Here is a 22,756-nt window from a genome sequence, read left to right on the forward strand (position 1 = left end):
CTTTACTATCTCTGTTATTCCTGAGAGCTTATGGGATCTGTGTGAATACATTACAAAGCACAGCGCACTTTCTCGTGTTACTGGGTATTTGGGGGAACTTGGCTTCCTGAAAATTTAGGATGTAGATCTGGGGAAAGCAAATTTCATTTTTTGATGGTATGTAAGTATGACAATTTTTATTATAACTGATCAATGTTTCTTTTAATGCCAAAAAAAAAATGCTTCCAAAAGTGTCAAGTACGCACAGTACCTTTTCAGCAATTGCTTCATCATTTGGACCCTGGGAGATATTATGAAATACATGAGGCCATCCATCCACTCACCATCCTCATCATCTAAGGAGAAAGGTGTGTGACAACCTTCATGCACTGAGTCCCTTTTTAACCTAGGTGCAGTCTTTATTTTTGCCACCATTAGAGTGTTCCTACTTAAGGAAGCTAGGCTTAGAAATCTAGCGTTTTGGAGAACTACTTCCCTTAAGCATTGAAGCACAAAGACAGAACCAATTCTTTTTGGAAAATGCAGAGCATCCAACAATTGATCAATATTTTTGCACTGTGACTGCAGTCCCCCTCCAGCTCCACTACTGTGAATCACCTGGAGCTGAAAACGTTCAGCTTTGGTAATTTGTTCCTCTAAGTGCAGTGTTTAGAATTTTTCTTATTTTCAGAATTAGTGAAATGGGATTCATCTCATAATAAAAATGTTAGTGTTAAAAAAAAAAAATCGTCTCTTGAAAATACAGAAGAGTTGGAGAAGGAAGCTGCTAAGTGTGGCCAACACAAGATCCACATCTGACCATGACAGTGAGACACAGCTCTGCCTCGGAGGAGACTGCTGGTGCATCTCAGGGTTCTCACTGCCTGTCACAGAAGAGGCCCAACTAAAAGAGCAGAAATTACTGAAGAAGACCTTTGACAAAAGGCCTTAGAACCTCCTTCTCTCCCGTTATAGATATGCCAGGTAAGAAATGGGATGCTTCCGTGTAATTCTGTTTCTCAAAGCCTGGTGCTCAGAATCACATGGGGTGGGGGTGGGGAGATGCTTGTTTAGAGTGAAGATTCCTGGGCTCTAGTCCAACCTAGCAGATGAGAATCTCTCAGGATGGAACCCAGGAATTTGCTTTATTTGAGGTGTTATCCATGTGATTGTTAGATTTGCTAAAGTTTGAGAACCACTGGTATTGTTTTCTGGATGGACTTTTTGGTCTATTTTTAGTCAAGTAATAAAAATAAAGGCAATCAGTGCTTACTCTGTGCTAGTCATCATTCTAAATACTTCTATTTATATATTTACTAATTTGACCCTTATAACAACTTTATGACACAAGTATTTTATAAGCCCCATTTTATAGAAGAGTGGACAAAAGCACAGAGAGGTTAAGGAACTTGCCCAATATCACACAGCCAGGATTCAAATGCAGGCACAGTCTGGTTTCAGAGTCCACACTCTTAATCCTAGATGAGACTATTTCATACCTTGGCTTTCTATAATGTGACCACAGCCTCCATGTCCCATTCATTTAGCAAACACCTTTTCTTTCAAGGCTAGCTTAGCATTCCTGCTTCCATGAACACTTTCCTTAGCCCCATGAAGTAGAATGCCTCCTTTCACTGTGTGTGAGAGGAGAGACGGGGGCACAGGCAAGTGGCAAAGCTGCAGTCTTGCCTCTTGGCCTTCCCCTCCCACCCCCCGACACCGCTGTTAGGGAACCATTGACCGAAACCCCCTGCCTTGGCCAGGCACGATAATAGCCACTTGCATGAGTTGTCTCACAACAGAAGGTCCTGATGAGGAGTACAGTGCTGCCACAGAAAACTAACTGGGAGAATTCGAGAGCGGCCAAAAGAAGGGGGGAGATACCAGCCCATAATATGTCCTGCCAACCTGCCAGAAACCCTCACACTGGAATCCATCTTGGCTGAGAGCTTCGTGTGCTGCCAGAAAGGGCCTTGAATTGGACCAGATATTGGCACAAGCAAGATGATTGTCCAGAGACAACCCAGAAACTAACCCCATTACCATAAAACCCTAGACCGTGAGCCACATGGCAGAGCACTCCTCCTGGGTTCCCTTACCCTGCTGCTCTCCACCCGGGCACCCCTTCCCAATAAAGTCTTTTCCTTTGTCAGTATCTGTGTCTCCTCAGACAATTCATTTCCATGTGTTAGAAAAGAGCCCACTTTAGGGCCCTGGAAGGTGTCCCCCTTCCAGTAACACTGTGACATCTACCACTTGTTAGCATTGGCATTAAAACCACAGTTCTTAGGTTAATAAAAGTAACCATACCCAATAAGATTCACTGGCATTGAGTTTACTTGTCAATCAGACCATGAAAATCCATGCCAGATTTCCAGATGTGAGGTGAAAGTCCCCCTCATTTACTAATCAGAGCAGCATTTACTAAAAGGCTGACACAGGCCAACGTACCAGTGACCTCCTAAGGCAGGACCAAGGCTTACATCATGTTTTCAAATGCCCAGGACAGTGCAAGAGCTCTATAGGTGTCTGTTAAATGAACACATGAATTTGGTATGACCACGTATCACTTTCTGTTATCTCATCAGTAGAAACATCAGTGCCCAGGGAACATTTCCTGTCCTTATCAAACCTCACCCCCTCCAAACCAGTGACCCTGCTTTACTATGGAGGACCCTTACCTTTCTGTAGCAATTGGAAATGAGCTTATTTGACATGATAATGCCCCACACTTATGTAGTGTATTTACACAAAAATAGATTGCAGATCCTTTTGGATTGTCTGATCGGTCCTACAGTAGTGCTGGGAATTGGGCTTTATTATCATCTTCATTGTGTGGGCAGAATCAGAAGAACTAAAGGATGTTAATGACTAGCCCAAGATCACCACATGTGAGAAGCTCAGCCAACCTCAGAAGCAGGTTTCCTAACTCACAGGCTGGCCCTGTTCCGTCCTGGGGTCCTTCCTGCTCTTTGACTCCTAACGCCATTTGTTTCAGCGCACATCGGCGAGCTCTGGTCACTTAGGCGTTTCCTGGGATCTGATACTCTTTCACTACCCACCAAGTACATTTTCAGTGTGACGATTACTCCATCAGCCTTTCCAAGCAGGAGGATTTGAAAGGAGGACCGCTATTTTCCATGAGTACAATTATTTATGTGCACAAATAATGGTGCCCATAATTGGCTAATGGAGAGTGCAATCGGCCACATGTGGGCATAATTAGCCACTTGCCCCTCAATTGGAGGGTGTAATTATCAAAGCAGGCAATTTTATATCTGCAGATAATTGTACATGCAGAAGAGAATGACGGGTAGGAAATCCGGTCCTTAATTACTTTTCATGTCGTTATTTCCAGAAAAGCATTTTAAGGTAAAGGTCACTTTCTGTTTTCGATTGCCTGCTTGGATCAACCATCAGATCTAGTTGTGGGGAGGAGGAAGGCAGCAAAACGTAGGAAAGGATGAGCCAGGACCCGTGCACCCAGCTGAAGTCTGAATCGCCCTTGCCAGAAAAACCCCAGCAGCCAATTACCCTGGACATTACACCGAGGCCCACCTAGTGGTCAGCCATCTGCCTATGCAGACAATGGAGCTCAATTTTTATCCTTCTCCACTATTGTGTATCATTTTTGCTTTAGCAGTTTTAATGTTTTCCCCACTTTGTGGTTTTATAATCCCAGAAACGCCAGTTGGCTTGGCACAGTAAGTGATTTTGTTCACTGTTGGAAGTGGGTCATTTAAAATGCTTTAACAATACCTTTAGCTAGTCATTCATCTGGGGATGTACATAGAATAATAAATTGAGAACACGTCTCTCCTTGATTTTTCCGAGACCTTAGGTGGTAGAGATTTTACAGTGTCTGCTGTGCCCCCTGCATTCTGGCTTAAACAGCTCTGCAAAACTTTTCCCACTCTCCCACTCAATCACACAAAAATACACTTGCTCACAGCAGATCCTAAAAATACATGTCACATGCGAGCACAAGGGAAATTATTTCTTAACATGAATCAACTCTTTAGGAATATGCAAGCTGAGTAATTTTTTTAAAAGAAACTCCAAGTCTCCTATTATACCATCCTTCCTCTCCATCAGTTTTATCTTTAAGGGTGGGGAAGGGCAGTATGCTCAGTGGTTGGGGGGCAGACTTTTTGGCATTAGGAAGGCCTGTGTTCCCGCCTTGGTTCTGCCACTTGCCAAAAATATGTGACCTTGGACTCAATTTCCTCATCTATGAAATGGGTTGTTCTAAAGATTAAATGGAATGCAGGGAAACTTAACACAATGCTAGGCACATTCTAAAGGCTCTGATAAGTGGCATCTATCATTAATATGAAGAGCCTCATCTTTTAATCTATAGCATACCTTATCTGTACCAGTCTCAAGACACTCCATAATACTGGTGTACTGGCCTCATTTCCCTACTAAATGGACAGGACTATTGTCCTCTGCATCTTTATGATCCACACGGTGTCAGGCCCATAGAAGAGGCTCAATAATGGGTGATGAATGATGGCCCACAACATCACATGAGATCTGACTCCAATGTCTGCTGGCCTCGAGCACAATGTCACACTTCCTTCTGTGGCTTCTGGACCTGGATCAAAAACTCCATCCTCCACCCCATCTATGCTCACCCTCATAGATTTCGGGTGCTTTCTAACCTCTGTTTCCAGCTCTTCAGCTTCGTGACCTCTGCAGTCACTCCTACAGCCACCCTCAGTACAGCCGCTCTTCAGTGGCTTACCACCCCTCAGACCTGAGGCACCTCAAGATCTCGAGTTTTCTTTGACCTTGTTGATTTCACATTCCTTACTTTCCTCCTTGGCTGGGGACCAAGTCGTGCACATCTCTTCCCAACTCTGCTTTCAGTAACTTCACGTTGATAGCTTGAAACCAGTCATAGCGGGAACATATACACGGCCAAAATAAGCAAATGCTACAAGTCAGGACTTCCCTCCACTCCTAGGAGAGCCAGGTGCTAACCATCTTCCAGTATAACGCTGTGTGTGTTTACATATGTTTACGTTATAATCCAGAATCCCTTCACACCTATTCTCCATCATCCCCTATTGATTTCATTGACCTTCCTATTTTGTACCCAAAGTCAGCTCTCACAATAATATATGTAACACTACCCTTCAATCCCATACCCTTTGATGGTCTGCTGATTCTACTTTTCTAGTCTCTGTTTCTGGGCATCTAGACCGTTCTCTTCCTCTGATTCCTTTCACTCCTCCTGTTACCCATCTCTCACTGACTCCTAATGTGTTCCCCATAGTGGGTATTCTTAACCATCACCACCTAATACCTGTATAGTAGGCAGTATTTTAAATACGATAGACAACTGTCTGTATGTACTTATGTGTTCTCATAGTCCCATTATCTCTGAGAGAGAGAGAGAGAGAGAGAGAGAGAGAAGAGAGGTCACAGCAGGTCTTTTAATGGCTGGCCCATCAGTCCCTTTAGAATTTTTTAAACTCAGTTTTAATACTAATGTAACCCTTCAGGCAGTGAGTTTCATGTGACATTTGATGCTTTTTTTCACTCATTTCAAAATGGAATTCGTTACCGTGCATCCCTTCACAACTCTCTCAATGCGTCTCAGCCTCGAAGTGTTTACCAAAACTGATAGAGCTCTTCCCTGAAAGAAGCAAATCATCAATATTGCCCTTTATAAAATTAAAAATCTACAGCACGGTGCTTACCACAAGAGTAATGGATCTCAACGTTGTTTCTACCGCACCCGCAGTGGACACCCAGTGTTCCTCTCTGGAATGTTCACTGCACCTGGGCCTGGGGCCCAAGGGGGCTGCAGGGAGAAGAAAGGCTACAGGAAGGCAGGAAGGAGGAAGGGAAAAGAACGATTACAAGGGCTTTGCTCACGGCTCTCTGTGACCGTCCTGCACGTGGCTAAGTGAGAGCCTGCAGACTGAGCGGGGTACATTTGGCCTGTACAGTCCTTTTGGAAATTTGAGAGATTTTACACAAAAATCGAGATTTCTGGCTTTTCCTGAGAAAGCTTCAGTACTGGCCATACTCAGCCTGCATTTCTACATGGGAACACAATTGGCTGGAAAATGAGTAGCAGCTGCCCCTTTAAAACAAGTGTGAGCTCTCCAGCTGGCAGCAGCCCTCGCTCCCACCCACTCGGCCATAATTGTTTTACATCCAGCCAAAATCATTCACTTATGTTGTCAGCTGGGCCTCTGCAGGCGTGTGAGTTTGTGACTTCTAGCCTAAAGGAAGCCCTGGAACTTATGCACATTTAAAAAATTTCCCAAAGTGTTGGTTTATAGGATATGGTGGAATATCAGAATTTCATTCATCTCGGATGAATCTTTATGAATCTCCATAGCGCCCTATAGACAAAGTAGGTGTTCAGGTGACTAGAATGAAGTGCTCAGTGAATTAGATGGATGGAACATCTGAGCGAGACAGACCCCAGGTGGCCTTGCTGAAGCTCAAGCACGTGAGTGCTGCTGGGACAGGAGCCTCAGAATGTCACTCACAACATTTTAGGCTTTGCTCTCTCAGCAGTGAAGGTGAAGTCCCCTCCAGATGTGTGTATAGGATGTGCAGGCCCTTTGGAGAACACCAGTTAGAACCAGTATGTTAGGGATGCGCCTTTCATTGGACAAATTTATTACTGAGTCAAGATTTCAGTGCTTAATAAAAGAACCAGAGCACTAATTAGTCATTTAATCCACAGTTTACCACCGTGGGCCTGTTTCCTCATTAGAGAAGCAAAGATTTGATGGTGGAGTGAACATTCTACATGATTCCATTTCTGGCTTCCTCCAGAAGAGGGGTTGGTGAACTAGAGTTAATCCCAGCGCTTTCACAGTAAATGTCTTTATAATTAAGCTTGTTACTGACTTTAAAATAGTTTTTTTTTAATTTCTAAATTCCAATTAAAATAATCAACTTTGTCTTTCTGATGTATAAGGAAGTGGGAGATTATGAGAATTCTATTTTCTAACCCTCTTGACTTGTTCTGTATAAATCCTGGCTTGGGTTGGTTAAGGCTCTGTGATTGCTTGTCTTCCTGAGCTGTTACCTCCAGTCTCCACAGTTTAGAAGCAAAAATCCTGCACAGAGATTAACGAAGACCTGTGTCACACCGCCTTCAAAGCATCTGCCTGCTCTCAAAAGTCATGCACTAGCTCTCATACTAATTAGAGCAGAACAAAATGGGTGCCTTTCCTTTTTGGTAGAAAATTTAAAACCAAGAAACTGTTCCCCCCTGTTTTGATGTAACCTGACACCACTGTGCATGTGAAGCATCTCTCCTATTGAAATGAAGGATAAAGAAAACACCAAGGTGCTAATTGAATTCATATCTCCTCCTCTCCCAGAAGCCAGAAAAACAGAACTAACAAAGCAGTTTCAGTTCTCAGAATCTAAATAACCCAAATGGACCCTTTCTCAAATTAAAAATCCTTTTAAAACATCTGAAACTGTTGCCAATCAGATTTGATGCTTAATATTGCTGTGTACAAACTGTTTCAATGGAGGAAATTCCCCAAAAGGAAGCAAGAATATTATTTTATTAAATAATGTGTTTATCACATAACCAATGATATAAAATCTGTGAGGGCTTAATTAAGAGCTGCCAGAAGCACTCATATCAAGTCAGAATAAATGAACAAAGATGAATTTCTTAAATGAAGACTGGTATGACACACTTAGATCATACCAAAGCTTTTGAATCATTAAGAATATTTACGAGTTTTAGTTTTTAAATTTTTATTTAATAATTTGTAGTACAAAACTATAACGCAAATAAATCTTCAGTAGCAGCGACTACTTGTTAAGTACCTATTTCATATTAGACACTATTCTTGACACTTCATAAGTTTATTCCTTAATGCAAGCCATTATTATTCTGTCATATGTGGAGAAACAGAGGCTGAGAGAGGCAAAGTCATTTGAGGTCATTCAATAAGTGACATTATTGGGATTTGCATCCAGGTCTAACTAAGCCTAATACCTATGCTTTACATTATAAAAGCATTTAAGATTATGAATTTGACAATAAGCACAGCTTTGACCACACCCCATAAGTTTAAAAATTCACTGTTCTCGTTATTTTCTAAATTGTTTATGACAGTTTTTATTTCTTCCTTTTCAGACACATCTCTTGATGTCGTAAAATTTTTTTAAATGTATGGCTAGAAGTTGTTGTACTACAAAATTATTAGCTTTTTGTTGTTGTTCATCATATGTCTTCACTATTTCCTTCTACTTCTGAATACTGCCTATCAAAAATCTATTGTCGGGACTTCCCTGGTGGTCCAGTGGGTAAGACTCCAAACTCCCAGTGCATGGGGCTCGGGTTCGATCCCTGGTCTGGGAACTAGAACCCGCATGCATGCTGCAACTAAGACCCAGCACAACCAAAATAAATTAATTAATTAAAATAAATTTAAAAAAAAAAACTACTCTCCCTAATTAGACATTCTGCCATTTTTGTCTCATTCTGGTCAGGAGAATTAATGGATGGGAATGAATAATTAAGAGATGATGGAAGGATGTGAGGTTTAAAAAGACTAAGCAGTAAGACAACAGTGGTATTTGTATGGGTAAAGAAATGTGCAAAATAAAATAAAAGGTCTTAGAGGAAGTAGCGTGGCAAGATTTTGAGTTCCCAGGTTTCTAGTAGCTCTTAACAGCTATTTATAAAAATACCAATGCGTTTAATTTATTTATTCATGTGTTTAACTGTGAAAAACAATAAATATCATACTTCTCCAATAAAATACTCAGTAAGTCCCACATCAAACCCTTGAATGAGCATCTGATTAAAAAAGGCTAATAATATTTACCTCCATGGCCATGTATATTTTTCTGTATATTTTTTTGCTCTTGTCCGCTCACTTTTCTGTCTCTTTACTTCCCCTGTTAGCAACTTTGGGACAGTTACTGTGTTTACTGATCCTAGCATCCCCTGTGCCTAGCACAATGCCTAATACAGAATAGACACATGGTAAATTTTCATTGAATGAATAGAGGTATTGCCTGGAAATCCCTACTGAACACTGACTGGATTGGACCCTAAGAACTAGTACTGGTCCAGGCCCAGCACAAGTTTTCCAAGCCCTTTTGAATACCAAGTGTTATGCTGCCAGATCCTTCCACCTGGAGATGGGTCAATTTCCCTAGCTTTGGTTTGACCTACTTCCAGCTTCCTCCTCTTCTCCATCAATGTCTTAGCAAGCCCGTGTACAAGAATACACGCATTATGATACTAACCGTGCAACTAATTTGAAGACATCCTAGATGAGGGGATGCTCAAGCACTGAGGAGAGTGCAAAGTGAGAAGCATGAAGTAAAACCTGGAAATGTAGACAGCGGACAGTCAATTCAAAAGAAAACTTGAGGGCTTCCCTGGTGGCGCAGTGGTTGAGAATCTGCCTGCCAATGCAGGGGACACGGGTTCGAGCCCTGGTCTGGGAAGATCCCACATGCCACGGAGCAACTGGGCCCGTGAGCCACAACTACTGAGCCTGCGCGTCTGGAGCCTGTGCTCCGCAATAAGAGAGGCCACGACAGTGAGAGGCCCGCGCACCGCGATGAGGAGTGGCCCCCACTCGCCGCAACTGGAGAAGGCCCTCGCACAGAAACGAAGACCCAACACAGCCAAAAATAAATAAATAAATAAATAAATTTATTAAAAAAAAAAAGAAAACTTGAACTCAAAATGGATTAAAGACCTAAATGTAAGGCCAGACACTATAAAACTCTTAGAGGAAAACATAGGCAGAACATTCCATGACATAAATCACAGCAAGATCCTTTTTGACCCACCTCCTAGAGAAATGGAAGTAAAAACAAAAATAAACAAATGGGACCTAATGAAACTTGAAAGCTTTTGCAAAGGAAACCATAAACAAGACGAAAAGACAAACCTCAGAATGGGAGAAAATATTTGCAAACAAAGCAACTGACAAAGGATTAATCTCCAAAATTTACAAGCAGCTCATGCAGCTCAATATCAAAAAAACATACAACCCAATCCAAAAATGGGCAGAAGACCGAAACAGACATTTCTCCAAAGAAGATATACAGATTGCCAACAAACACATGAAAGGATGCCCAACATCACTAATCATTAGAGAAATGCAAATCAAAACCACAATGAGGTATCACCTCACACGGGTCAGAATAGCCATCCTCAAAAAGTCTACAAACAATAAATGCTGGAGAGGGTGTGGAGAAAAGGGAACCCTCTTGCACTGTTGGTGGGAATGTAAATTGATACAGCCACTATGGAGAACAGTATGGAGGTTCCTTAAAAAATAGAAGTACCATACAACCCAGCAATCCCACTACTGGGCATACATATACCCTGAGAAAACCATAATTCAAAAAGAGTCATGTACCACAATGTTCATTGCAGCTCTATTTGCAAGAGCCAGGACATGGACGCAACCTAAGTGTCCATCGACAGATGAATGGATAAAGAAGGTGTGGCACATATATACAATGGAATATTACTCAGCCATGAAAAGAAACGAAATTGAGTCATTTATAGTGAGGTGGATAGGTGTAGTGTCATAAAGAGTGAAGTAAGCCAGAAAGAGAAAAATACCGTATGCTAACACATATATATGGAATCTAAAAAAAAAAAAAAGGTTCTGAAGAAACTAGGGGCAGGACAGGAATAAAGACGCAGTTGTAGAGAATGGACTTGAGGACATGGGAAGGGGGAAGGGTAAGCTGGGACGAAGTGAGAGAGTGGCATGGACATATATACACTACCAAAAGTAAAATTGATAGCTAGTGGGAAGCAGCCGCGTAGCACAGGGAGATCAGCTCAGTGCTTTGTGACTGCCTAGAGGGTTGGGAAAGGGAGGGTAGGAGGGAGACGCAAGAGGTAGGGGATATGGGGATATATATATGCATATAGCTGATTCACTTTGTTATACAGCAGAAACTAACACAGCATTGTAAAGCAATTATACTCAATAAAGATGTTAAAAAATAAAAAAAATTTAAAAAGAAAGAAAACTTGAAAAATTCTTTTAAATTTGCCAATGAGATTGGAGGTTATTGGCAAATCTTTGCCATATAATTTAGGAGATGAGAAAATGGAGACAGACTTGCTAAAAACCTTTAGTGCCAAGGAAAAGAGAAATAGGATGGTTAGATAGTGGGAAAATCGGGACCGAGGAAGATTTTGTTTGTTTTTGGCTTTTGTTTTAACTGCTTGGAAACAATGCAATAGACAAAATGTGGAGCAAAGGGAAGATAGAACTCCTCACCCTCAGAACTCACACTGAAAGGAGGTCATAATAATTTAGAAAGTGATCTGAAGTCAGCCATGACATAACCTTCAAAGATTACAAGAAATCAGGAGGAGAAGCAAAGGCCTTAGAGAATGTGACTGTACAGCTAAATGTCATTTTGACAGCTTATTTCTTGGAGGTACATTTAAGATTATTTGAGTTGTCATTTTCTCTAGGAAGACTTTATACAAATATTGAATATTTTTCAAGACAAAAATGGTAAAGAATTTGCTTTGAAGTCTTTAGCCTTCGAACACTATTATGTGAAATCCTTGTTGGAGAAACAGTGAGGAATATGGAAATAAGTGCAATTCGGCCTCATAAATGAGGAACTGTGAATGTTAATGGTGCAGTTTTACCACAAACCTTTTAAAGGGCCAATGGAGAGCCTTTATTATCTCAAATATCACAGATCTGAGGGCTCCCTAAGGGAAATAGTGATAAATATTGGTAAAATGACTATAAAGACAGCAAGGCAAAGATAAGCCAAAAGTTTGAGTTGGCCATTTAAAAAGCCTCCTAACCTTTCATTTAATTGCCTTTTTGCAGCAAACCAGACATAGGAGTTGAACGCAAAATGTGCTGGTTACCCCGAACATGCTCCAAAATATCTGCTATAAGGGGATTTAAAGTGCAATTGCTTTGCTCTCACCTTGAGAGCACCCAACTGGGGACAAACTGAATTTCAGTGGTGGACTGTGGCCGTGTGTGTCCCCTGCAGGGGTGGGGGTAGAGGGTGGAGGAGAGTCCAAAGAGGTGCCACTATGTGATGGGCAGCCTGGAATAGTGGAAAGAGCAAGACATCATTTAAATGCCAGCTCTTCCCTTTTGTAGCTGAGTGATCCCGCAGAAGTTACTGAACCTGCCTGAGCTTCATTTTCCTCATCTGTAAAATCATTGCATTAACATCTAATTTAGACACCTATTGTTAGGACTGGTAGACATAATTCATTCATTCGATAAGCACTTATTGAATACTGTGTGCCAGGCTCTGTACTTGGCTCTGGGACTAGAGCTGTGAACAAAACAGGCTGGCATTTTAGTGTAGGAAGACAGGCAACATAGAAGACAAGTCAATTAAATAGCTGTTAGGTGAGAAGAAGAAAGTAAAAGAGGTGTGGCTGGTTGAATTGTTCACAGGTGGCGTCAACAATATCTCCCATCCTACAGGCTCTGATTACAATGTGACTTTGACCCTTCTCCAATTAAGAGATGGGTTCTTTGTTTCCTCCCCTTGAAACTGGATGGGGTTTTGCGCCTTTTCAACCAATAGAATATGTGGCAGTGATGCCATGTGAATTCCAAGGCTAGAGGCTAGATCATGAGACAATGTAGCTCCCACCTTAGTTGCTGGAATGCTCACCTACAAAGCCTCTGCCACCGTATAAACAGCTCACTGCCCTGAGGCTACCATGTTGCAAGGTAGTTCAAACTAGCCTAAGTGGAGAGACCGCATGGAGGGGCCCTGAGTCTGTATGAAGAGACAGAGACAGAGATGGACATATACAGATGGCCCCAGCTACTTGAACCCTGCTTTGTTCCAGTTCTAGCCACCATTTGACTACAACTATATAAGAGATCCAAAAACCAGAACCTCCCAGCTGAGCCCTCCCAGAATTCCTGACCCTCAGAAACCATGAGAATAAAATGTTTGCTGACATTTTAACCCACTGCATTTTGGGGGAGACTTGTTACATGGCAAAAGATAACTGGAGTGCTGGAGAAAGGAATAGAGTACATTTTCACTTAGGGGTGAGAGAGAAGACTTCACTGAGACATTTGATCAATGAACTGGGAGTTAGGGAATGAACTAAGATATCTGAGGGGAAGTATCCCAGGCAAAGAAAGCACGTGGTGTCTTCAAGGAACACAAAGGAGACCCAAATGTGGCCGGAACAAGTAAGGGAGGGAACTAGAAACAGCAGGTAAGGTCAAAGACCAGATAGTCTAGGATCTTGCAGGCCATGGTAAAGACCAGTTTTTACTCTGAGTTGAGAAGCTACTGGATGGTTTTGAGCAGAGCAATGACAGGATGTGATTTATGTTTTAATAGAAACACTACAGGTGCTCTGCTAAAACCGGTACCTTGATTATTACTTTCATTACAGCATCTCTATAGAAAGCAAAGGTCAGTTCGGTAAGGTTAAGTAATTTATCCTGTCACTAAGCTACTAATAGCAGAGACGGGATGCAAACCCATGCTATCCTTTCAATCCTAAGGAATAAGTCTTACAGACACTTAACACCCTATCATAATTTTAGGGCTGGTCATTGCCATCACCTCAGTTCTTCTTGTGCTGACCCCTTTTGTAGAGGATGTAAAGCACAGTAGTCACAAGCTTGGACTCTGGAGTCAAATGGAGTTCAAATCCTGGCTTTATCTCTTACGAGCTCTGTAATATTGGGTGAGTTATTTAGCCTCTCTGTGCCTCAATTTCCTCACCTGAAAAATGAGGATAACCGTACCTGCCTCAGAGGGATCTGGCAAGGGGTAATAGACAAGCATCTCAGGCACTTAGCCCAGCAACTGGCACATAATAACGATGCCACACTGATCATAAGCACAGGCATCCAGTGACTCCCCGAATTCTGCCTTCCTCTACTCTGCTTTCAAAAAAGTACCATCCTACCTTCAACCCCCTCTCCCCTGCCCCCTCCAGCTACATTCTCCTTCCTTTTGGGCTCAACAGCACCTTTCCTCATGCTCTCCTAGTTAGAACTTATGATCTTATACTCTATGCCCTGAGTTTTTCCCTCTCTGTGTTTCTAACTCCTCTCTATGACCACTTTGTCAGTATCTCCTTAGGAGACCTCGCTTCCCACCACCCCTTGCAGGCTCTCCTCCCACCTCTGTTTTGCAATAATGGCTGCTCTTAGGTAGCCCTCATTGTTTGCATATTCCACCCATTCTCCATTCTCTTCTACCTCTGGAACAATTTCTCAGCCTCCTGGATGATTCTAGAACATGGTTCATGGTCTTTTTTCTCTGCTGTTATTCTGGAAGACTTTCCAACATCCCTGCTAATCGTGTTCCCCACACCCTGGGCTCATAGCTCGTCAAACTCTTATTTTTCAGCACCTTTGTCTTGGCCTCCTCTCAGTCACATCACAGGCATGACTGTGGCATTGTTCCCGTGACTTCTCAGAGCTGCTTCACCTCTGTGATTATGTTAGTCTGCTTGGGCTGCTATAACAGGATACCATAGGCTTATAAACAACAGAAATTTATTTCTCACAGTTCTGGAAGCTCAGAAGTCTAAGATCAAAGTGCCTGCAGATTTGGTGTCTGACGAGAGCCCGTTCCCTGGTTCATAGATGACTAAGACCTCACTGAGTCCTCATGTGGCAGAAGGGGTGAGGGAACACTCTGGGGTCTCTCTTATAAAGGCACAAATCCATTCATGACGGCTGTGCCCTCATGACCTAATCATCTCCCAAAGGCCCAACCTCCAAGTGCCATCACACGGAGGATTAGGTTTACTGGGGGCATGCACTCAGTCCATAGCACTGAGCTATGGGGTGGAGGAAAGGCCACCGGGCTAGGAACCCAAAAGTGCTGCTAATGGACTGGGTGACTGGAGCAAGTCATTTTCCTTTTCTGAGTCTTAGTTTTCTTCACTGAGGAGACAGGAGCTCGGACATTAATCTGGGAGCTTTAGTCCTAGCTTATCTGTGTGACCTTGAGTAAACCATCTAAGCTTTCTGGGCTTTATTTGTTTAACTGTAAATTGAGGTGGCTGGAGGAGAATGGCCTTTGATGGTTCCTATAAGCATGAAAACTTTATGTTCTCTAAGATCGAAATTCTATTTTTGATCCCCTCTCTCCTTTCCTGGTCTTCCACTTCCTCACTTGGTCTGGAGCCATTTTTGTTCTCATTGTGGTCCAGTCTTCACCTTGGCCTTTGTACCCTCCCGATCCCTTCACTGGCCCACCTGCAGATTCCCAGGTATCCATCCCCTCTCCCTCTCTGCTTTTGCTCTTGCTATGACCTCAGTGTAGAAAACCCTCACTCACTTCTCCTCCAACACAGCTCTGAGTCCTCCTTTACAATCTGGCTCAGGGTCACCTCCCTGGAAGCCTCTATGGACACCCTTGTCCCACACCTTCTATCCATCTCTGTAGCTCCCACTGTTCATCTCTAGCAGGGCCCTTATGCCATGAGATCATCTATTCAACTTTGAGACCTAGAATGGTATCAGTCATTTTCATATCCCCAGCTCCTATAACAGGGCATAGCACATGATAGTTGGTGAACTGCTACTCGGTGAGTGAAGAGATCCCAGCACAACAACAAGGGTGTATGTGCCTTTGGACATGGGCTGTGGGATGTGCCTACTAAAGAAAGACCAAAATTAGAATCTCTATCCCCTCATTTTAAAAGGCATATACTTTCAATGGGACATCTCTTTAGAGCACATCATCAGGACATCATGCCCTGTATCCCCAGTGTTGAATCCACCTTCCCTCCCAGGTCAGCCACTTTTGTGTTCCCTATTTTTCAAGAAGCTCTGTCTCCTAAAGGCTCAAACCTTGGAACCAACTTTGACTTCTGCCAATACCCTTATCTCATTGTGTACTTCCTCTTTCCTGAACTTTCTTACTGGTTTTCTAATGCGCCCCCTTGATTCTCCTCTATCATACTTGAATATACCCTACAGATTAATCTTCCAAAACTTCAATCCCAATCATGTCATTCTTCTCTTTAAAAAAGTCTTCACTTCCTGCTAAATAAGATCTAAACTCCTCTGCCTCTCATTCAAGCCTTTTATGATCTCATGCTAACCTCACTTTCCTAGATCAATGATCCATCAAGGGAAGCAAAAAATACTGTCTTCAAAGTTGAGGGTCTTCAGCTGGGTTTTGGAAAAGATGGACGGAATTCAGCATGGTCTGGTGTTCAGAGCTATGAAGATGTGAAGGTTCTTAATCACAGTTCTGTCACTTACCATTTGAGTGACCTGGACAGCCACTTCACTTCTCTGAATCTTAATTTTCTTAATTAAAACAAGAGTTCTGACAATTTCCCTAGATTCTATTGGGGCAGAAAAGCAGAGGAAAGCTTCCATTTGGTATGGGAGTCCTTGCATTCATGTAGCTAATTTCTTTGACCAACCAAGTCTAATATGATACATACGGGGGTAAAATTTACTTTGATTTTTTTCTCCCAAGAGAAATTCACTGGACAGGCAGTAACAGAAAGTCTCCTTGGAGAGGACCTTCTTTGTCTTAATACTGAGTTTCCTGTGTGGTTCTGAGGCTTATGAAAGTGCAGGCAAGCAGGGACCTATTATCCTAGGTGAAGCTTACATAACATGGTATTTTGTTTCTTGGTGTAAGAGTTGCTTTCAGCTATGAAGAACTTTGGGAAGGGGAGGTGTATGTATTTGCAAAATAGCACAGGGGCTGTTATGGGTTGAATTGTGTCTCCCCAAAAGATATGCTTAAGTCCTAACTCCAGTACCTCAGAATGTGACCTTATTTGGAAATAGGGTCATTGCAGATGGAATTAGTTAAAATGAAGTCATATGGGGTGGGGGGGGGGGCGGTAAGGCGGGGCCCTTAATCCAAATTAACTGTTGTTCTTACAAGAAGTTTAGGAGAGACACAGAGACACAGGAGGGGAGAACACCAAGAAATTCCAAGGATTGCCAGCAAACTGCCAGAAGCCAGGAAGGATTCTCCTCTACATGTTTCAGAGGGAACATGGCCCTGCCGACACCTTGACTTTAGACTTCTAGCCTCCAGAACTGTGAGAGAATAAATGTCAGTTGTTTTAAGCCACCCAGTGGTACTTTGTTATGGCAGCCCTAGGACGCTAATACGGGGGCATTCTGGAAGTAAAGGAACTCTACTCCTGTGCCCCAAGAGTCTAAATAATCCCTGTGGTTGATAAAAGTAAAAATATCCCCGAAATAAAATACCTTGAAGAAAGAGGGCGTCAAGAATGGTGAACCAGCTCTTCCACAGCTCTGGAGGTGGGCTGGTTCTAGTACAGCATGTGGTCCAGGCTGGAGGCACCTCCAGATTCAGCCACTTCAGCATGGTGGGAGTTCTCTGGTGGAAAAGGGCTGACCATGTGCAGAGGAGCTGAAAAGGACTGTTACCAGGACTAATAACCAGCTGGTAGTCTCTACTGCTCTACCAGCTGCCTATAGTTGATTACTCAGCACCTGCTGCAACTTACAAGTTAAACATGGAGCACGATTGCAGCCTGAACAGGAAGCTGGGCCGGCCAGTGTACCATTACCAAGTGGACAAGGGTCCAAAGATCTACAGAGGACCCGTTTTCCAAAGCGATACTTTGCAGACGACAGTAGCTACAGTTCTTTTTTTCTCTGATATTTAGAAAGAAGACTGACCCCTTACAGACCAAGTAAGTTCCTGGACTGAGAAAAGGAAATTTTCAAGAAGATTTTGGGCTTCCTGCTGATGAAAGAAAGTGGGAATTCAAGTAATTAATCAGAAAAGAAATTTTATTCTTTATCCCAAGTTGAAAATGCAGGTCATAATAGCAAACACAGAACACAGTGAACAACAAAGCTATCCACATGCTTGGCTGGGAAGGATAAAGTGTTCCAGGAATAATAGATGAAAAAGTCTATTATTGGAAGGTTCAAAAGAGATTTTCTGAAAACTGTAGCCCAGTTTGTTGAACCAAATCTCTGAATGGACTTCAAATAAAATCTCCTTTCTACAGAAGTGAAGCTATTACTCAAAATCAACCAAGAGCAAAAGAGCCACATTGCAGCAAGGAAAATTGGTCAACTGTTTCCATGCGAACTGAATTCAGAAAAATTTTCATTTTCTCAGCGACAGCTTGTCATCAGCTGTAAGTTCTGCTTGGAAAAAGCCAAGTGATGCTCACCGTCCAACATTACATGGATATAACATGGATGCAGTAGCCACTCCTCCATGGGCAAAATAAATAAGCCAGCAAAAAGTGATGAAAGACATCATTTGCATCCCCTGAGCACTCAAGATCAGCATGGCGGTGCTTAGCTCTTCATGCCACCTGCTTCAGCGTGGTCTTGGTGGGACCTGCTGAGAGTACAGTGCTGTGGATTTTCTGTGTTAAAGTGGGAACCCTGTGTGTACATAATGATATACAGTCAGTAAGTGCTCAAAGAACACTGACTGGTGATGTTATTGAATGTATAAAGGAGGCTTTAAAGGGGCTGTTATAATCCTAAGGATGGTGAGAAACAAACATGATTTTCCTATGCACAAGAAGAGATCAGAACTTTGGGGAGAGAGACAAAAGGTGAAGAGTCACAAGCTGGGAATCCAAATTCTATAACCCGCACCTGGAGGTTTATGCTTCATTTCTATGCCATGTGTCCTTGTTTAAGTCACTGATAATTTGAGCTTACCTATCTATATAATGAACATAGCAGCCCTTCTTATCTCCAGGGATACTGAAAACTTTAATAAGTTAATGTCTCCTATGTGAATTCATCAAAACTAAGGTGAAAAAAAAGTGAACTAAATACAAAGTGAAGAAAGATTATTGCTTACCCAGTTTACCTTCTTGGATGCTCCTGAATAAGAAAGTATGGTTTTTCTACATATTATTCTTACTTGCCCCTCGTTTTCATGGTTCCTCTTTTTCTTTTCTCTTGCTCTCCTTTACATGAATACACACAAAAGACTGACCGTACAAATTTTTTTTTTTTCTTTTTGACAGGATCTTTCATGGCAAGACCATAGGGAAACAGATTTGTTCATTCAACAAATGTCTATCCCTTGCTTTTGATAGATGAGGCACTATGTTAGCTACTATGGAAGATAGAAAGTTATTTAGAGTATCACTTTTGCCTTCAAGGAGCCTAAAACGCTTTGAGATCATCTAAGGGCATATAAGGAATGAACTTACAAATAACAAAATCAAGTAAGTATTGTAATAAGTGCCAAAACGATGTGAAACCAAGTTCATAGGCTTTCAGAAAAAGGAACACTCTTCTTGGAATTTGAGCTAGCATTTAAAAGTTAGGGTATGGAATTCAACACGGGAAGATGAGCACAGGACATTCCAGGAAAAGGAGATGGTGGAGCGAAGGCTTGAAGGGGTGGTGGACTACTTGATTTCCATAGGTGACAACCAGTAGTCTAGTTTGGTTAAAAAGTGGACTGTCTGTAGCTGGTTAGTCGTATGTTAGTCTGGAAAGTCATTTAGAGTTTGATCGAAGAGGGCATTAAGTATTAGGCTAAGGCTAAAACAGTAGTGTTGAAAACATTTTTTTAGCTTTTAAAGACAATTATTCAATGGGAGCAGACAGAGCTGCTGTGGCTGAAGTGCTTCCTCCCATTAAACTCATATACTTTGGTGCCTTTAAGGAGCTCCACGGAACCCTTAGGACTCTGCAGAGTGCTTCTGTATTTTGCAGTAGGCAAAGGGCAGCCGTTAAATGTTTCTAAGCATGGAGATGACATAATCAGAATAGAATATTCTGAACATACACCTGGCAGCACTTTTGAATTAATTGGCAGGGGACCAACTAGAGACAGGAAAACAAAACAAAACAAAAATGTTTGGTGTATAGTAAGCACTCAATAAATATTTGCTGAATGAATGAATGAATGAATGATAATAACAGGAAAGGAAGTATGGAAAGATGTTATCAAGGAAAAATTGATAGCAGTTGCTGATTAATTATGGGAGACAAGAGGAAAGTTGTGACAAAATTCAAGGTTTCAAGTCTGGGCTCCTGGGAGAAGTGTGGTATCACCAAGAGGAAACAGGAAAAGCGGAAGCAGAACTGATCTGGTGGGAAAGACTATCTGTTAGATATTCAGCAGGTTAAATATATTAGAGAGATATTCAATTGGAAATGTCTATGGACTTTTGCAAATGGGAAACTGGGGCTTTAGAGAAAGACCGGAGTTATTGACATAAATATAACAATGTCATAAAGACATGTGTGTGGAGAGCATGGCCTGGGGAAGACAGAGAGGTGAGGCCGATCCTGGGAAACAATGACATCGAGGACACGAGAGGGGAAGGGAAGCTGAAAAGATAAAGGCATGGCTGGAAAGGGAAAAGAAAACCTTATCACTTCATGTCCTGAAAACCAAATGAGAGACGCTTTAAAGGAGGAAATAAACAACACAGTCAGATGCTCTAAGAGCATAAGAAGGAAGAGAAGGAAGAAAAGGTGACTAGATTTGGAGCTTATGAGTCACCCTCAGGGAGAAGTTTCAAGCAGTGAGGAAGGAGGCCTGACTATCCTGGATTAAGGAATGAAAAGATGGGAACAAAATAGAAATAATGATACAGGCCAGACTTTCAAGAATTCCAGCAATGAATGGAACAAGGGAATCAGACAGTAACTGGATAGTAAGAAACTTTTTCTTTGCTTTTTAAAGCTTGGGGAATCCTGAGTGTGTTTATAAGCAAATTGGCAAAAGGGAAAGAGTTGATGGAGGGGAAGCTGATGGCGAAAAAAAAATTACAGTCATGTTATATTTTCTGAGTGATTAAAACCATACTTTTCAGAGTTGGAGATACAGTCAGTGAAAATAGAATGGATGAAATGTGAACATAAGTCTTGTAACTGGACGATTATTGCATATAAGCCTGCATTTTAAGAAATCCCAGGAAAGATACTTTACCTGCAAAAATGCTCTTGCATACCCAATTAGTCATCTGGCAGGAGACTAAGCAGCAGTTTTTTCAGTTGGCACAGAAAACAGGGATGTTTACTACCTTGAAACACTGTTTTGAGCCATCATAACATTAGGCTGTTTGTACAGCGCTTGAAAATAAGGAGCTGTGATGCTTCAAAGGAACTAAGCTAACGTCCTCATTTTCTGCCTAAGGCAGGTTAAAACTCAGTCCTAGCCAAGAGGAGCCTAAGGGGCATGAAAATCAAACGTCACGTGGATTCCTGGAAGAGAAAAGGGACATTAGGTAAAAAGTAAGGAAATCTGAATGAAGGACAGACCTGAGTTAATAATAATGTATTAGTATTGGTTCATCAATCGTAACAAATGTACCGTACTAATGTAAAATGGTAATAATCATGGAATCTGGGTGTGGGGTATATGGGAACTCTGTGTTGTTTTCTCAATTTTTCTGTAATCCAAAACTGTTCTAAAAAATAAAGTCTACAAGGAAAAACAGAAACAAAAGCTCAGTCCAAACCTCAGGGCCTAGAAACCACACCTTAACTCTGGCCATTTTTATTCTGTAAGACATTAGAGCATAAATGCATGGGCCACCTGGAGAATATCAGTGAGGTTGGTATACACAAACACACACTAGCAGGGTGTGTTCATCAAGACACTATTTCTTTGCCTTGAGATTTTTTTTTTTTTTATTAAAGTGAGATCTGATCACACTTTCTGTTTTGGCTACTGGAAAACACAGAGGTAGATTTGGGGCCCACTTCTGCCAACGTTAATATTCACTTCGTGCAGCGACTGAGAACATGGATCAGAGTCAATTTCAGGTTCAAATTCTACCTCCACCACGTGTCAGCTATGACACTGGGCCAGTCGCTCAGTCTCTTTGGGTCTGTTCCTCATCTGTAAAATGGGGAGGATCATGTCTGCCTCAGAGGGCTGCTGTGTGGATGAAATGAGTGAATGTATGTCAAGTGATTAGAAGAGTTACATCATAAGAGCTCAGCTATCAGTTTGTGGTACTTTTCCATGTTAGTCTTACCTTTTGCTTTCATTCAAAAGCAAGTTCATTTCCCAGCCCTCATGGTGCCTGTGCCCCAATGTCCTCATTTATTACTCTTCATTCCTTTTTTCCATCCTTTTGGGTATATTTCATTATGCCATTTTGAGTCTTTAACCACGTTAATTTTCCCTCAGGTAATTGAGGGTTGATTGTGAAACTATTGATATTTTTCTTACTAGCAATTTTTAAAAATAATTTAAAAAATTGTAAAATACACATAACATAAAATTTACTGTCTTGATGGGTTTTAAGTGTACAGTTCAACGGTATTAAGTACATTCATATGTTGTGCAATCATTACCACCATCCATCTTCAGAACTCTTTTCATCTTGTAAAACTGAAACTCTGTACCCATTAAACAATAATTTCCCCTTTTCCCCTCCCTGCAGCCCCGGGTGACCACCATTCTACTTTCTGTCTCTATTATGATTTCAACTACTCCAAGTCCCTCAAATAAGTGGAATCATATGGTACTTGTATTTTGTGACTGGCTTATTTCACTTAGCATAATGTCCTCAAGGCTCATCCATGTGGTAGCATATATCAGAATTTCCTTACTTTTTATTTCCTGAAAATGTTCCATTGTACGTATAACCACATTTTCCTTATCTATTCATCTGTCAACAGACACTTGGATTGTTTCCACGTTTTAGCTATGATTGTGAATAATGCTGTTATGAACATGGGTATACAGATATCTCTTCAAGACTCTGTTTTCAATTCTTTTGAGTATATACCTAGATGTGGCATTGCTGGATCATATGGTAGCTCTATTTTCAATCTTTTGAGGAATCACCACA

This window comes from Balaenoptera musculus, chromosome 16 (genome assembly GCF_009873245.2).
Source record: "Balaenoptera musculus isolate JJ_BM4_2016_0621 chromosome 16, mBalMus1.pri.v3, whole genome shotgun sequence".
NCBI classification, from domain to species: Eukaryota; Metazoa; Chordata; class Mammalia; order Artiodactyla; family Balaenopteridae; genus Balaenoptera; species Balaenoptera musculus.